Source organism: Lathyrus oleraceus, chromosome 7 (genome assembly GCF_024323335.1).
Source record: "Lathyrus oleraceus cultivar Zhongwan6 chromosome 7, CAAS_Psat_ZW6_1.0, whole genome shotgun sequence".
Lineage (NCBI taxonomy): Eukaryota > Viridiplantae > Streptophyta > Magnoliopsida > Fabales > Fabaceae > Lathyrus > Lathyrus oleraceus.
The window spans coordinates 504,898,337-504,912,732 of record NC_066585.1 but is presented as its reverse complement, the minus strand read 5'-3'; the positions used below and the strand labels follow the sequence as shown (position 1 = coordinate 504,912,732).

The 14,396-nt window shown below is 41.6% G+C and overlaps 1 long non-coding RNA gene across 1 annotated transcript; it reads right to left on the bottom strand.

The window, feature by feature from the left end:
- Nucleotides 1-11,796: 11,796 nt before the first annotated feature.
- Nucleotides 11,797-12,981, bottom strand: LOC127105937 (uncharacterized). Its single transcript, XR_007795186.1, has 3 exons — nt 12,229-12,981; nt 12,001-12,136; nt 11,797-11,893 (listed from the first exon to the last, which is right to left on the bottom strand). It is a non-coding gene; the product is annotated as an uncharacterized LOC127105937 (long non-coding RNA).
- Between the last annotated feature and the right edge of the window lie 1,415 nt (nt 12,982-14,396).

Sequence of the window (14,396 nt, the reverse complement as noted above, 5' to 3'; positions counted from 1 at the left end):
ACCTAAGTGTTGAAATATCAGGACGCCTGGGGCATACCTGGGGCACGTTTTTATCTGACGATCTCTTGTGCAGGTGCTGTTAGACATCTTCATTCACTTGCCAGTTGTAATATGGACCTTTTTGACAAGAGATCCCCTCGGAGTCCAACCAGGGGCAAGGGATAGACGAACCGTGAAAAGACAGTGAAGGATTACGACGACGATCCTGGAAAGTTAATCAAGAAGACTCTTCAAAGTCTGATGATTGGAAAGTATGTATGAATCCCAAGAGTTCAACCTCCGTGAAGTACGAACGAGTTGGGAATACAAGATGATGGAGCAGAAAAGTCCAGAAGAGTCTGGGAGTTTTTAAAAGTGGAAAGTCAGCACTATGGGTGGATGATGGATACTGGTGTTCGACGAGTCGACCGACATCCCTGTCAAACAAGCTGTATCTCCCCAGAGGATCAAGAGTGTGATTTCCCTGGCAGATTCGAGATCGTTGTCTCCTCAGCAAGCCTGAAGGTCATCACGTCCCCAGCCCAAGCCAGTATTGAAGCTATCAGAGTTATTTCCCCTGCAGAGGTACCTGCGGACAGTACCTTCTTTCCCCCAACAGATCTAAGGATTGCTTCTCCCCAGCAGGCCTGTGCTTGCAGATTTCCCCGGTTGAGAATCCCCGCTGAGCGCCTGGCAGTTATTTTCCCCGGAAGTCCCCTAGTGGAGTTTATCAGTAGACTGTTGGTGTGTTCCCCAACAATTGGTTTCGTGATGCTATTATCTCCAGTATGGCCGTGGGTGCTTATCCCGAGCAGGTTTGTGGGAATTCATCTCCAGTATGATATGACGTGCTATCATCCTCGACAGAGTTGTTACTCTTGCCACTATGGTTGCTCTCTCCACTAGGATTGTTCTCCTCAGCAGAATGGTGTGGTTTTTCCTCAGCAAGTTCCCCAAGTGGAGTGGGTCTTATGAAATGCATCACCAGCAGTGATTCTCCTACATGTGGATTGGTTAGGTCGTCCCTAGTGGAGTAGTATTTATTTCTCCAATAGAGTTCATCCTACCAGTGGATTGGATGGGTTTCTGTAGTGGACTGATATCTGCATCCCCAGCTGAGTTGATTCTACCCATGGATCGCGTGGGTTATTCCTAGCGGAGTAACAGACATTCTCCAAAGCAGGGTTTATCCTATCTGAAGATTGGTTGAGTCTTCCTCCCAGTGAAGTCGCTGTACCATTCCCCAGCACAGTTCCTGGAATTCCCCGGTGTTGTCTCTGAAGGAGACGTGTGTTTATGCATTCATCATTTAGATAAGCATAGCATATCGCATCATTAGTACATAGCATTTCCATAATCATGGGGCATTGTGTAAAGCAAGAAAAAAAAACTCATGCATCAACATTACAAGCATATCCATTAGCCCTAGGCCGTGGTGACCAGCCGAGGTTGGGTTGTTGGAAAGAGTTTAGCATCGCGCCTTTAGATCGGCTTCAGAATTGGGTTCATCAGCATGGATGAGAGGTTGGTGTTTTCCCAACAAGTGATTCCTCAGTCGAGTGGGTATCCCCAGCAGTGTTACTCCCCAATTGTTAGCGTCTTGCCAGCTTGGGTCTTTTTCCTTAAGCAAATATGGGTGTGTCTGATCTCTCCATGTAGAGTCTACCCCTTAAGCAGAAAGTGTCAATCTTTTCCTGCCATTTCCCCACTGAGATACATCCTCGTGGATGACGGTTGCTTCCGTTCCCTCCCTAATGGGATGGGTTTTCCCTATTGAGTTCTTTCCTCATTAGGATGAGTCTTGACTCAGTCTGCCTTTTTGGATCGATCCTGAATTGGCTTCTTGTTGGCTGTCTCTTGTGTTTCCCTGGGGCATAAATGAATAGTTGCTCACTAACCAGCACTCATTCATCTTACACTCAGTGGAACTTGGTGGCCTCTACCTACAAACCGGTAGTTATAAGTCCTATCTTTGTGGTTTTCTACCTACAAGCTGGTAGTTGTAAAATCCCACTTTCACCCCCTTGGTGGAGTTAACCCTGTGTGTTCATCCTATCGGTGACTGGTTACTTTTCCGTGGTTTTCTACCTACTAACCGGTAGATGTAATCCCCTCTGTGCAGTTATTAGTATCCGGTTCGTGATATTGACATTCTTTCCCCTCTGGATACTTGCCTTGATCAAGCAGTATTGTCCCCGTTGGGTCTTCCCCTTCTTTTTGGATACTTGCTCCGAGTTAGCAGCTTTATCCCCTGCTGATTGGTCATCTTTTGCATACCTAGTCTGGTACCCAGATGCCCTTCTTTTCGGTCGATTATTCATTTAACAACCTACAACCCGGTTATGGATAATCTTCCATGCGAGTGTATTATCTACGTTTTGACGGCTGTAGATAATATGTACTTATGATTTCCCGGTATTCAGACCGAAGGAGTTTCCGACGATCAGGTCGATGTACTCATGGCACAAGTCCAATTTTCCGGTATTCAGACCGAAGGAGTTTCCGACGATCAGGTCGATGTACTCATGGCACAAGGCCAATTTCCCGGTATTCAGACCGAAGGAGTTTCCGACGATCAGGTCGATGTACTCATGGCACAAGGCCAATTTTCCGGTATTCAGACCGAAGGAGTTTCCGACGATCAGGTCGATGTACTCATGGCACAAGTCCAATTTTCCGGTATTCAGACCGAAGGAGTTTCCGACGATCAGGTCGATGTACTCATGGCACAAGGCCAATTTCCCGGTATTCAGACCGAAGGAGTTTCCGACGATCAGGTCGATGTACTCATGGCACAAGGCCAATTTTCCGGTATTCAGACCGAAGGAGTTTCCGATGATCAGGTCGATGTACTCATGGCACAAGGCCAATTTTCCGGTATTCAGACCGAAGAAGTATTCTCCTCTCCGTTGGTGTCGATAAACGTCGAGTTTTTCCCGATCATCCGTTGATGATTCGGTTGTGTCTTCCTTCCCAAGTGAAGTATTCTCCTCTCCGTTGGTGTCGATAAACGTCGAGTTTTTCCCGATCATCCGTTGATGATTTGGTTGTTGTTCACTCTCCCCAGTAGAGTTTCCTCCTCTCCGTTGGTGTCGATAAACGTCGAGTTTTTCCTATTCGTCCTATGACGTCTAGTTGTACCTGTCCCCATGTGGAGTTACCTCTCTGTTGGTTTCGATAAACGTCGAGTTTTTCCTATTCGTCCTATGACGTCTAGTTGTACCTGTCCCCATGTGGAGTTACCTCTCCGTTGGTTTCGATAAACGTCGAGTTTTTCCTATTCGTCCTATGACGTCTAGTTGTACCTGTCCCCATGTGGAGTTACCTCTCCGTTGGTTTCGATAAACGTCGAGTTTTTCCTAGTTATCCGATGATGTCTAGTTGTACCCCTCTCCATGCAGAGTTACCTCTCCGTTGGTTTCGATAAACGTCGAGTTTTTCCTAGTTATCCGATGATGTCTAGTTGTACCTATCCCCATGTGGATTTACCTCTCCGTTGGTCTTGGTAAACGTTGAGTTTTTCCCATTTCGTCCGTCGACAAATGGTTGTATCCTTTCCAGTCATTCATTAATGTCTGGTTACCTCGTCGTTGGTCTTGGTAAACGTCGAGTTTTTCCTAGTTGTCCGTTGGCATCTAGTTGTGATTTATATTCCCATTCGTCATCGTTGTGATGTCTGGATGTGGCCATACCCTTTGAAAACAAAACCAAAAAATATATACCTAAGCAATAAATATCAAATCCCAGTGGACGTTTCCATTGGTGGATCCCTGTATTGTGCAAATTCTACGGTTCTTGGTATTCAATCCCTGTTTACCCTGAAAGTCTGACAGCCGTCGCTCTCATCCATTCGGGTTCCCAGCTGATTGAATAGGGGCAGCTGTAGCACCTCAAATTTGCACCTATCATTATGCATACATTTTCATATTAGGTCATAGCATATCATGATCCATTGCATAGCATTTGCATTGTCCCTCAGTTGCCTCAAGAGCAAGCAATCAAGAATTAGGTCAAACTAATCTCCTGATCAGTCAACCAAGCAAGCAAAAGAATTTCTCATTGAACCAAGGCCTTGGGGTTTGTCCAACAAGTTCACATGACTTGGGGGTCCATTTGAAGTATTTTGGTCAAGGGTTGAAGGCTCAGAGGTCATCAGTTCATGCACAGACAGTCAAAAACCCTAAAAAAGTCAACTGTCAGTCAAAGCAATGGATGGTGGTCATTCTTGTGGAATTTGGGCACCATGGTCAATAATCAAGAGTTCATACAACTTGGGACATCATTTGAAGTCAAGTTCTCAAGGAATTAGGGTTTGGAATTCATCAGTCAATGCACAATCAGGCAGAAACCCTAAAAGTCAACTGTTGGTCAACTGTCCATTTAATCAGTGATTGGATGATTGGAATTGGTTTGTGAGAGTTCATTCATGCCCAAATAGTCATCATATATCATGCCAAACACCATCATGGAAGAATTTGAGGCCAGATCATAAATTTCCCAAAACAGAAACTGGGCCTGTAACTGAAACCTGCCATAAATGGAAAGTCTTGATCCTCAAACTTACATCATGATACAAGCCTCAAATGAATTTTTGCCCAACATGAAAGTTGAAGATCTTGTTCTCCCATTTCCAAAAAGTCCTAGAACTCTCAATTCCCATGTGTGGTTGGCAAGTTATGATCGAATCGGTTTCAGAAAATCTTGAACTTCAAAGGGCCATATCTCTCAAACCGTTTGGCCAATTTTGGTGGGGTTTTTTCCTACAAGTCACATTTGATCCCCTCTTTCCAAAATATAAATTTCATGAGCCAAAACTTCACCAATCAAAATGGCATATTTTGACCTTTTTCATTTAAATGTAAGTTTGACCAAGAGTTGACTTTTTGATTTAAACATTTTTTCAACATTTGGCCAATTGGGACAGCTCATAAATGTCATTTAGAATGTGTTTGCAAAGTCAAATTATGCAGCACATGTGAATCATTGCTTAGTTGCTTGGAATTTGCAAAAAAAGGACACTTTCATCATGCTAAACCATGCTACTTCATACCATGCCTTGTACCTCAAAAGGACAGCAGCATTATGCATCATTTGCTGTCATTTGAAGCCTCATTTGCAGCCTAAAAAACCAGCAAAACAAAGGCCATGCTTGCTTGCTTGATTTTGGAAAGGAAAGTACTTTGCAACCATCCACCCATGCTTCCACCCCTTGCCTTGTACTCTCATAGCAGAACTTTTCCCCCATTTTTTCTGTCATATTGCAAGCATTAGAAGCAACAAAGACAACATGGCAAAAGGCTGAATGTCATTTTTGGCTGTCATAACAAAAAAAACAACTGCATAACCAAAGCCTAGCTCACCTTTGCTGTGGACATTCCAGGTTTTCTGTCCAAACCACATTAGCAACTTCAAAAAACAGCAGACTTCCACCCTCAATTTTCCTGTCATGAACAGCAACAACTAACCACCTCCAACTGCAGCAAAAAGACTGGCCCTGTTATTGGCATATGACTCCTTCTGTCCAAGCTTACAAAAAAACCCTGTCCATTGCCACTTCACAAGTCTCCTCACCATTTTCCTAACACAAACCACAGACCTTTGGCATTTTTTTTCCTCTAAAAAAACCTGTCACAACTTGCCTTGCCTGGCACAAGTTTCCTCACCATTCTGCTGCTATGAAGAACAGCAACAGTAGCCAACACATAACAAGGCATTGGATTTAACTCCTCTCAAACCTCACTCTGGCTATGCATTTCTGTTTTGGCTGCCAAAGACTTCAAACCCTGCCTTACCTTGCCAACCACCATCCAACTGCAAAAAAATCAATCACCTACAGCAGCACAAAAACCCTGCATTTGACCCTTGGCCTTGGCATCTCATTCACTCTGTCTAAACTCAAGCAGCACCAAACCTTGCCTTGCATTTTCTGTCAAAACATAACAAACTAAAGCCAATACAAGAGAACCTGACTGAGGCCTGGGTACAGACCCTTGGCATTTTCTTCTACCTGTCACAACCTGCTTTGCCTGGCACAAGGTTCCTCATCATTTTGCTGCTATGAAAGAACTGCAGCAACAAAACAACATTCAATAGCAGTTCTTTTTTTCTCATGTTGCTGTCAAAATAAAGCTTCCACCTAGCAGAAAAAAACACAACAAACCAACACCTTCTCTCAAAAACCAACCCTAGCATTATCTTGCATTGATTCACTCATTACACCCTGCATTGCATTCATTCCAACACTGCTTTGTTCCTTCAAATCCTGCTACTAGCATAACAAACAAACTAAAACCAACCCTAAGATGGCAGCCACATAGAACAAACCAATCTTTCACTCATCTCGATTCAGCTTGTTATTAGCAGATGGGAAGAAAACTGTCAAAGCTCAAAAAACACAAAAGGCCACATCCAGTAGCAGCAGCAGACTTTTCATCATTTTTGTCATGAGAGATACCAATAGCAAAAACAAACCACTTTGAATCATTCTCCAAAAACATCATCTTGCTTGGCATGTTAAGAGAACCTGTCCAAACTTCATAAGACTTAAGCCTGGTACTGTGTCTTTTCACCTTCTTGCATTTTCAAATTTGCTGTCAAGACTCAAAACCAAAAGCAACTCCTGACAGCAGCTTTGATTCATCAACTTGTCATCACTGCCAAACTTTGCCAACCCAACCAACTCACTCACACAAAAATCTTCACACTCTCTCAAGCTCACCTTGCCTTGCATTCCAATTTCTTCTGTCCAAAACCAACAAACTGAACTGGCTTGACCCTACCCTCACCAATTCCTGTCATGAAAATGAACTAGCAGCATAAAACACCCTCCCAAAATCACACCTTGCAGCAAGAGCCAAAAGCCTAACTGACTTTACTTGGCATTTTCCACTTTTCTGCCCAAGCTTCCAAATAGCAAAAACCCTGCTTGGCCAATCAACAGCAACTTGGTTCACCACTTGGATGACATAACCTAACCAACAAACCTCAAACTCACCTCACTTGCATTTGGCCAAGAAAAATCTGTCATAGATCAACCACTCCACAGTTCCAATACACTGCATAACAACACTCATTCAAAACTGCCCCTGCTATTTGCATTCCAAGGATCCTGTCAAAAACTTCAAAACATAACCAACATGACATAGAAGTTCATTCACTCAAACTCCAAACACCTTGACCTTGTTTTGTTGGTTCATCATCAAAGAGGTTGAACATTGAATTTCTCTCCAAGCATCCACAAAGCAAAGCTAACCTCACCAATTATCATCCATCACTAGAAGACTTTTGCAGCAGCTGTTTTGAGCTTCAAAGACCGAACAACAACTGTTTCTCATTCTGCTCCAAAAAAAAGGTAAAATTTCGACCCTCTCTATTTCAAAAACCATGACATGTTTTGAATAGGTCTTTCAATGCTGAGTTTAGTGATACTTTCACTTTTGGAAATGAATGCTTATCCATGAAGATACATTGTTTTGAAGTTTAATGTTGAAATGTGTTTTTGCTCGATTCTTGATTTTTGAGTGGTTTTAATGAAAATCAATGGTGGATTCATGTTGACCTTGCCATGCTGATCATTTCCATGTATTCAATTTTGATTTTTGGGCAAGATTGTGAAATTATGATTTTGAACACAAACCCTAATCCCAATTTGCCCAGAATTGCCCCCATTTTCGTGTGCATGGCTATTTCTCCCTCCAGCCAATCAAAACATTCCATTTACTGCCCAAAACGACTGTGTTTTGATAAGTGAATTCAAATATTACAAAAATGCCATTCTTGCTTCATTTATTTCACATTTTTATAACCAACCTTCCAAAATTCATAACTTGCTCATTTTTGATCCAAATTCAATGGGATTTTTTGTGTTATGTTCATCATGATCTCTACTTTTTTATCATTATTTTTCCAGAATTTTTGGGTGAGTGGTTTTTAAATGGCCTTAGAGTTTGTGACATGTGACCAAATATTGTACACTTTGCCAAAACATTTGTGAAATGATGATGCTTTATCCAATGGCTCCCAAATTTTTGTGCTTAAACTAGACACATTCATGGTGATTTTGGTATAAAGTTTGTGAATTTATCATGTGTGGTTTGTAAGATATGATTTTTGAATTAGGGTGTGACAATTTGTGTCACACCATTGATGACCAACTTCATGATTTTCATTGCCATGCTTCTTGACCTCCAAATGACTTGATTTTTTGCATGAGCCTACTCTTGTATGTCTAGTTCACATGTGAATTTTCTTGGAATTATTTGTGGCATTTTCCATTTGTTTGAGATTTTTCCTCCCTGCCTAGTCAAATGTTGACTTTGTGTGACACATGTTCCCATTTCATTTGTGAAATTCTCATACTTTATTAGATGGACATGAAATTTGATATGTGATAACTAGACATCTCAAGCTTGGCATTGGTGTTAATCTCATTCATTTCTCATCTGTTTTCAATTTGATATGATTTTTTGAAGTTGACCCATGCTTGTTGACTTTCTTTGTGCATGCTTGAATTTGGTTTGACTTCATGATTTTCATTGACTGCCTTCCTCTCATCCAAATGGGATGAAATTTGACATGCTTACCATGCTATGTGTTAGGTTTGATCATGATTTATTTGGTGATTTTTGGAAAATGTTTAGATTGCTTTTGAGTTAAGTCTTGCTGTTGACTTCTATGAGCTTCTGTTTGTCACACTTTGACCTAATTTGTTCATGAAATGATGATAGTGATTGATATGAATGTGAACCCAATTGGTTTTGTTTCCTAATGGTTTGAACATGATTTTGGATGCTTGCCCTTTGCTGTTTTGACTTTCTCATTCATTTTTGACCCTAGGCTTGCCCTAGTGGTCCTGCTACTCACCTTTGAGTTTGTGTTTTCAGGTTGACCATCAAATGACCATTAAGACCAATTCTTTTGATTGAGCTTACTCAAGTATCATTGTCTAACCCCTTTGTTTTGTAGGTGGCTTGGCTTACATGCCTTAAGCCTTGTGCCTTGCACATCCATGTGCCTCTAATGGACAGTTGTTGTCTGTTTCTGTTTGTTTTGTTTGAAGTTGCATACTAACCTCTGCTTGACTGTTTCAGGTGCTTTAAGTTGCTTAGTTCTTTGTGAACTTTTTGCTTTGCTTTGCTTGTATAAGCAATTTGCATTGAGGTATGTCTCTTTTACTCCATGTAGTCTGGAAGACCTGGCCTGTTACTTGGCCAGGCAACTGTCTGAAGTCCTCCTTAAGAGGCAATGTTTGTGGATGTTTACTTTTGTCCCTGCATAGAGTCAAAGTCCTCCTAAGTGAAGAGGCAATTGGTGGAAGGTAGGGATATGCAATCTATCCCCCACTATTCAGTGTGTCATCTGCCTTGCTCACACCACTGTGTTGATGCATTGCAGATACAAACCCAAGATCTTGTACAATTGTACAGTTGAGTCAGTTTTAATGTGTAGAAGGGTTCCCACTTTCTGAACCCACACATTCTTGTCTTGAGCTCTCCCTGGCCAGGGATAAGAGCTGTGAAGTCTTATCTTCACTCACCTTTCATCTGCTTCACCTTAGTCTCTCAATGGTAAGGTTAAGAGCACATTCACCCAGTTCCAGAGGTTTGTTTGTTGAGGCTGATATGACCCCTTGACTAAAACCTAACCCTTGTTTGAGCCACTTGTTTGTGTATAGCGTGTGCTATCTGTGCTTGTAGGATTGTTTGACTTGCTTCCTGTGCAAGTTAGGATAGTTTGACTTGCTTCCTGTGCAAGTTAGGATAGTTTGACTTGCTTCCTGTGCAAGTTAGGATAGTTTGACTTGCTTCCTGTGCAAGTTAGGATAGTTTGACTTGCTTCCTGTGCAAGTTAGGATTAGTTTAGACTTGCTTCCTGTGCAAGTTAGGTTTTGCTTGGCTTGCTTCCTGTGCAAGTTAAGTGTGTGTGGTTTGCTTCCTGTGTGAGCCATACTTAGGATAGGTTGGCCCTTGTGCCATTTAGCTAGAAACCTTAACTTAGGGATGATTTGCATGATAACAATCTAGGCTCGAGTCGTAGTCTCCCTAGTTGTGTCTCCCTCTGTTATCTGGTTAGGCTAGTCCTTTATCCCTGCGTAGGGGAACTACATCGCCCTGATCTTCATACCAGATGAAGTATGTAGGCAGGAGATTGAGCTGATCTCTCCGGGCGCCTTTTTTCTTTTTGTGTGTGTGTTATTTGACAGTTGCTAGGCTCGAGTGCCTGACTCCTTAGCAATTTGTTGTCTGTTTGTTTGAGTGTGTGCTTGACAGTTATAGGCTCGAGTCCCCGACTCCCTATTAACCTGTTGTGTTGTTGTGTGCTTGGAAGCCGATGTAAGTCCATCGAGTGGCATTTGGGTTCCAGGGTGTGTGTGTTTAGGTTCGGATGCTGACATAAGCCCAGTGATTGGCAGTCGGGCTCCACGTTTGCCTTTGTCTTGTTTTGTTTGTGTGCGTGTCAGCCGAGCTACGAATGCTCTGATTCTTCTCTCGTCCGAGAAGATACGTATGCATAGGATGCGATATCCTAGCGAGCATGTGTCGTTTCCCCAGTCCGAACTACTTCGACTCTGATGTCTATGCCTGATAGACTAAGTAGGCCCAGGATACGATGTCCTGCCGAGTCAGTTTCAGTCAGTTTCTTGCGTTTCTTTCAGCCAGTGTGTGTGAGTATTTGAGCAGTGTTTAGCAACCATTTATCCTTCCTTTTGTGCGTGGATCCCGTAGAGTACTACGGATGCGTAGGGGTGCTAATACCTTCCCTTCGCATAACCGACTCCCGAACCCATTCTCTTTGGTCGCGAGACCATGTTCTTTCCAGGTTTACTCTGAGCGTTTCCTTTCCCTCTTTTGGGATAAATAACGCACGGTGGCGGCTCTGTTGTTCTTGTTTTCCCGCCGGTTTTTCGCGTGATGCGACAGATATATCTATGGTCTGGGTCATCTGAACAACCAAGTTTCTTGTGTTTCAAGCCACTTTCTAGTCATGTTATTGGTTCATGGATACTATGCCAAAACCCTAACCTTATGGTCTCATTTCATGGTTCCGTTCACTACCAGTCAAGTTATTTTCTTTTCAAGAGTCAAACATTCAAGTTATGATTAAACCAATTGTGAAACCAACTTCAAACCATTTTATTAATCCATTTCAATTTTATTTCAGTACATTTGATTCCATACAAAAAATACACAAAAATTGACACTTTGACCAATTGTTGACTTTGGTCAACAGTTGACTTTTTGGTCAACTTTGACCAAAGTCAACCCAAATTCCCTAAACCCAAAAATTTCCCCATAATAATTGATTCATTCTCCATTTACACAAGAAAATACAAAAAAAAAATGCATTTTTGACCAATTGTTGACTTTGGTCAACAATTGACTTTTTGGTCAACCTTGACCAAAGTCAACGCAACCTCTTTGCACCCTAAAATCCTAAGTCTTCCATCATGACCCCAATCCTCGTTCCATGCTTCATGTCCATGTTGGCCTTGATTTTACTTTGTGGATTTGGTTTCTTCACTTTAATGCCAACTTGGTCATGCCTTAAACTTTGAAGTTTCTTGCCTCCTACTGCATTTGCCTTGCTGCACCAACTGCTGTAATACCCAATCCTGCAGCACACTTGAGCCAAGCCTTGCAGCAGCACCATGACCTGACCATTGTAACATTCCCATATACATTTGGCTTTAAACTCACAATAATGGGAAAAGCATATGAAAGTTGCAGCAGCTAGGACCAAACCTGCAGGAATCAATTGGCATTATATTTTGAATCTCAAGCAGGCCATAAGTTATTGGAGAAGGTTAATTGCTAACCAGTTTGAACTTTCTTACAGCAAGCTGCGAATATTCCGCACCAACCTGTTTTGGCTCCATGGATTTCTTGCTATCAGTACCTGAACCCTCCATCGATCCCTGCCCACAACAGAAAATAACAATCAAGCAGGAATTGGGTGCAGTATGCCTAAAGGCCAGACATGCATCATTTGAAACTCCAATTTTGGTTGGTATTTGTATCTGACCATTCAGCATCTTCATCAAAATGAAGTTCACCATACTACTATGCTATAGTGGGAGTTCCTCTCTAGCTTTTCTCAACAACAAAACATAGCAGCAAGCAACTATTGGGACCATCACTGAACCCAACTGGTGCAAATCCTGCAGAAAATGCCATTCAGTACCTTGTTGCACCCTAAGTCACAACCAAGAAGCAGGTCCTGCATCACATAACAAAGAGAAATAATCCTTACCTTAGGGATGCAACATCTTGATATTTCAAGCAACACCATTCTAGCTCAGTAGTAGCCCAAACATACCTATAATTCTAATAAAATATGGCTTGGCAAGAGGTTTCAACACAATTCATTCATGTTCATGGCAAGCATAATCAATCCACAAACTACCTGATGCAGAACCAAACCACCATAATGCCCAAGCCAAGAATCCTGCAGAACCAGACCAAATGCTAAACTGCAGGGTCAGGATTAAGGCAATGGACAAACCTGCAAAAACACATGCAACCACTTCACAGTTTAATTTATAACCATGGGACAAATGCATAGTTCGCCATTAACATAGCTATGGCCACAACAATTCAGAATATAGGGCAGCATGACAATTCATAAGTTAGCCTACTCATTCAATCCACACAAGTGCTAATAACCATGGACACAGGAAATAGGCATGGATGGATTTTAGCAGCTTTAGGTTCAGATAGATTGCACATCAGTGCACAAGCCAGATGAAAGTGGCAACCCAAACCATGATGTTATGCTACACATACCTGAAACCTTTGGCTGTATGATAAACCTGATTAAGTCAAGATGAGTTCCACAATTCAACCTTAAAACCTGCAGTGCACACGACCACTTGACTAAATCCTGCCAGCAAAATCATTGTAATGTCCAAACCTGCATCAACATGAACAGAAGCAGATCAAATGTGCTAACAACAATGGACATCACAAGTAATCAAAAGCATTATGTTAAGCAGAATTGGGATTTGACAAGCCATCAATCTAAACCTACAAATTGTCATAACCTGTAACAGTTTCAATAGGTGACTAACCTAATTCCATGTAATGGCAATTCACACTTAGAACTTCACCAAACTCATTCACAAAATTCATTCATTAACCAACCAAAACCAACATGAGCCTCACATAAGAAAAACCATGCTTAGCCACTTACCACCTGATGAACTGAACGAAGGGATCCAGCAGGGCAATGCAAGGCCAATTCAACAAGGTTGCAGCAAACCATGCTCACCATTTTTTTACTGCGGTAAAAAGGGACACATTAATCAGTCAATTTGCAAAACCTAAAGTGCAAAACCATTAACCAACAGTCAGAGGGCAAAGTCCAAAAACATCCCAAATTGGTATGAGGTCAAAGCAGAGAAGAAAGTTTGTGAAGGATACCTTTTCTTGAATCTAACATGGATAGGGCAATTCAATTTCTGAGCATCCAAAGTGCTTTGCAGAGTTACTTTTGAACACAAGGGCACCAATTTGTAACCCTAATTCACAGAATATAAATAGGGAGAATGAATCAGTAAACAGGAGGAACCCTAGAGAACAACAAAGACCTGGAGGCGGAAAATAGACTAAAGAACCCTAATCAAAAAGGAGAAATTAGTAAGAGAGGCAGAGGCGAAGAGATTTCAAAGAAGAGAAAACCTAATCCTAAAGGAAGAACAAACCAGCACTTGAAGAGGCGAAAGAAAGGTTCGATCGTCACCTGAGCTGTCATCTTCATCAAAGGTCCGAGGGTGAGCTTCCTGTTTTGTAACAGTCTTTGTTTTTTCTTGTTTGTTTGAGAGGGATTCGGTGAGGTCGTGATGAGAGAGAGGTTTGAGAGATAGATGCGAGCGATTTTGAGAGCAGAGGGAGATTTTTTTCGTTTGAGCAAGTTTGAGAGAGAGAGGGTTGGACGTGTTTGAGAGACGGTTGGGTAAGGTGGAGGGATAGCGATTCTGCGAGCGAATGAGAGGTTGCGAGAGGTGAGAAAAGGTTGAGGAAGACGAGGGCGATGGGGAAGACGAACCTCTGTGTTCTCTTCCCCGTTTCCATTTTTTTCTCTTTTTTCTGTTTTCCTTTTTTTAATTAATTCTTTTTGTTTTATTTAACTTAATTTGCTTTTTAACAGAGATAATAAAAAACATAAAAATGTTTGTTTTGTTTTTTTTATTTATTTTAAATTTGTTAGCCCAGTTCATATATTTATGGTAGTACCTCAATAGCAGATAGTGTTGAGTGGCCTAGTGGAGAGAGGGCAGTTGCATAATATTAGGTGGGGAGGGTTCAATACTCATGTGTGGTACTTTTTGCTTTTTATTTGATTTTATTTTCCTTTAGCATTTTTTATTCTTTTGGTATTTTGTTAATATCTTTTTTTTTATGTTTATTATAATTTCATTT